Source organism: Lactuca serriola, chromosome 1 (genome assembly GCF_051521515.1).
Source record: "Lactuca serriola cultivar US96UC23 chromosome 1, Lser_US96UC23_V15, whole genome shotgun sequence".
Lineage (NCBI taxonomy): Eukaryota > Viridiplantae > Streptophyta > Magnoliopsida > Asterales > Asteraceae > Lactuca > Lactuca serriola.
The window spans coordinates 120,749,321-120,753,374 of record NC_136408.1 but is presented as its reverse complement, the minus strand read 5'-3'; positions in this window follow the sequence as shown (position 1 = coordinate 120,753,374).

The window sequence follows — 4,054 nt, the reverse complement described above, 5'->3', positions numbered from 1 at the left end:
TTCTCACCATTTTATTTCCTTGAAGAATCATAAATTCATCAAAAAATAGTAAATTATCATGAAAAATTCTAAGATTTTTTTGTAACTGTTTCACAGTGTCCCTAAATTGGGAAAAATATTAAATACCACTTTTGATTAATCAGACCTGGTTTTTGTAATTTAATCATGTTTTACATCAAGAAATTCTAATTACATAGCAAACTGTAATTAAAAATGATCAATATTTTTATACAAATGTTATACAACTAGTTTATAACCCGTGGGAACCACGGTTACAAAATTAATTAAAGTTTTATAGTAAAAACTCAAAATTATTAATCAATTCTTTTAAATAAATTATTAATTAAGAGTTTTTTTAGTTATATAAATTTTAATCCTTTATTTAAATAAATATGTGAAATTATATCACTTTATAATTTTTATTAAATTTATTTTAATTTTTATTGTAATGTTATTAATTTAATATAATTAGAGTGGAAAATTTAAAATCTGAAATGACGAATCTATAGGTTGACAAGTGGCATGTACTAATTAGGAAACATAATTGGGTGACACATGGCAAAAGGAGAAATATGCATTAATTAGGAGGCCTAATAGGATGATACATGTCAAAAAGAGAATAAAACAATTCTTTTATTAGAATAAGGAGATGTATATAAGCTTTAAGAAATATCAAAAGTGATTTTCAAATAACGGATTTCGATTTTTGGATTTATGGATGTTTAATCTTAGGAAATTGGAAATAAATAGCAAAAAGTTAAAACAAATTCTAAAACTTTTTGGGAAATTTATTTAAAATATTTTAAAGCTACAAACAATGATCAATGAACTTTTTATGCTGTAAAGCCCATATTTAAGATTTTTGTTGTGTTTAATGCCAAGAAATTTGAAATAAAAAGCAAACAGTAAAGAAAAATTACAAAATTATTTATTTGAGATCCTAGTATAATAAAAGAGGTCTGGTTAATTTTTTATTAGTTATGGATAAGTGAAACTAGAAATAAGTTATGAAAAATTCTAGAAACATTTATCTGAGTTTTATACATAGGGGTGGGCATTTGTACCGGTGGACCGGACCGGACCAATGAACCGGACCGGATCGAACCGTTTTTTTCGACCCCCCCTCCCCCCGGGCCGGTTCTCGATTCTAGGTATCCATCAAAACCGGTCTGGTTTTTTTCCCGATCCGGTTCGGTTTTTACCGGGTTTAGAACCGGTTGGACCCGATTTAAAAAAAAAGATTGTAATCTGTGAAAATTTTTAAACAACCATAAATCATTTGTTTTAAGTCGGATTGACACGTGATTTTTTCCAACGTGTAATTTACTGTTTGTAGATAAAATTAGACTATAATTTTGTTGATACTGGTATTATATTCAATGTGTTACATTCTTTCAAAATTGAGCTATCAAAGTTGAAAAATTTCAGCTTTTCAACAACATTTTTAAAATTTTGTAATCTGTGAAAAATTTTAAACAACCATAACTCATTCGCTTTAAGTCGGAATGACACGCGGTTTTTTCCAACGTTTAATTTAAGGTTTTTACATGAATTTAGACTATAATTTTGTTGATTTTGGTATTACATTCAATGAGTTACAGTCTTTCAAAGTTGAGCTATTAAAACTGAAAAATTTCAGCTTTTTAGCAAGATTTTTAAAATTTTGTAATCTGTGAAATTTTTTAAACAACCATCAATCTTTTATTTTATGTCGGATTGACTGCGGTTTTTTCCAACATCTAGTTTACAATTTGTAGATGAATTTAGGCTATAACTTTGTTGATTTTGGAGTTATATTCGGTGAGTTACAATCTTTTAAATTTGAGCTATCAAAGCTAAAATATTTCAGCTTTTTAACTATTATTTTAGACTATAATTTTAAATTTTATGTGTCTTTGACAGATAAATCATATGAAAGGGACATTGGTGAACTTGATTTATATGTTAGTTGCTTTTATTTGGAAAATTAATTTTGCAAGTTATAATATTATACATCAAGGTACATTTGTTATACACGAAACAGAAATGTCAGCATTTTAACAAGTTTTATCGTATCAAACCCAACAACATAATCTTTTTAACGAGTTCTATCAAAATCAAAAACTTATTTTAATGACTTGTACTCTATTCAATTATAGTTGTACCGGTCCAAACGGGTCCAAGAACCGGAAAACCCGGACCTGGACCCGGACACATACACATACATGGACACAACTCATCCGGTCGGATCCACGATCCACAATATTCTCCATAACCGGTCCGGTCCAAATACTCACCCCTAGTTATACAAGATAGAAGTTGCGAAAATTCTTATGTGTTCACTTAATATCTCATACTTTGGTTTTATGATTTATTTGACTTAAACACAAAGAAAGTTAGAAATCACAACAAACAATAACAAAAATAGGTGAAACTTCAAGGGATATATTTATTTATTTTATGAGTCATCCATGAATGTTTCTAGGATTTATAGACCTCCGAAAGTATTTTATGTGAATTATTTCTCTATTTTCTTACACAAATTACAATAATTCAAGAAAAATGAATTATTTTATGAAAATTTCCTGATCACCATATTTTATTGTTGGGATTTGGCAGAAAAGGAGTTTTGGTTATTTGTTTGTGAATAAATCCTTTATGAACACATTTGAAAGTTTTTTTTAACAACATACTTTGATTATCTAGCATCTAAGATTGAAGATCATCACATGCATTATGATTTGAAGACCATGAATGAACTTATTTTTTTCAAAATGATGTTTTAAACGAAAAATTGAATGCATATGGTTTTTGATCATAAAATTTGTAAAAGCTCAAGTTTATTGATTTGATGTAGGTTTTGGTCATTGGAGTTCACTTTCTAGCAAGATGCATGTTGTTTTTTTGGTGAAATCTTACCAAAATCATCTTCAAATTCGACATGCATGAACATGCATATGAATTTCATAAAGAGTGATTTAGATGTGGGAGAAAAATGCAGGAAAATTTGAAAATTTTGAAAGAAAAGTGAAGAAAATGTAAGGAAATTGATTTTTACCTTGAAGATCAATTTCAAATGATGAAGACTCTTGAGTAAAATGAGGGATGTTTTCTGGAAATTTTGTGGGTTTTGTAGCTAATTCATAGAGGGAAAGAATGGGGTTTTAGAGAGAAGAAAAGAGAGATTTTGTCTATGTGGATACACAATTTCTCTCATCTCTTTGGGGGTTTTCTCCAACAAAATTGTAAGAAAAATACAGAGATGTATGTAAACTCTCTAATAATCAGATGGAAAATCTCTCCCATTAATGTTGCTCCTAAGTTTGGATTTGGTTTAGAGAGAAGGAAGAGAGAAACTTTAGAGAGAGAAGTAGAGAGGTAGAGTGAATGAGTAAGTAAAATGATCTAATTTTTGGGAGAAGGGCTCTCTTGGGAGGTGTAGACCGAATTTTTGAATGAGGAGAGAGGAATTTCCTCTCTCTCTCTCTCTTTTATTATTTTATAAATTCCATCCATAGAGTTTTTATAAAATTTTTTAATTTTTATAAAATATGCACTTCGAATAAAATTTGTTTATAACTCTTGCATTTTGACTTATAAAATAAGGTTAAATTGTTAATAATATAAAATTTACTTCCTTGGTTATGTTTCCAAAATTTTAATTATTCTAAGACAATATTATAAGGTTCATAATTACTTTTATAGAATTTTTGATGTTAAACTCATGAATTTGAGTTTTTAGGGCTTTTAGGGTTTTTGGGATTTACTAAATCTTTGGATATCAAAAAAAAAAAAAAAAACTGAATTTTTGAGACATCAAATTAGTTTTTGGTTTCCTAAATCTTATTTAAGTTAGAAATAATATTTGTAATTTATTTTTATCGATTAATTGGCAATTATATGTACTGATTCCAAGATTCAAGTGAAATTGAAGAATCAAGTATACTAGTCCTAGTTTTCAATTTTCACTTAAGTCCTATGAGACTCTGACCTAATTTCTACTACTAGGTCAATGGATGATGTATCTGTAGGAATATACTGAGATGCTCGAGTCAAGGAATGAGCCGAATTTGAT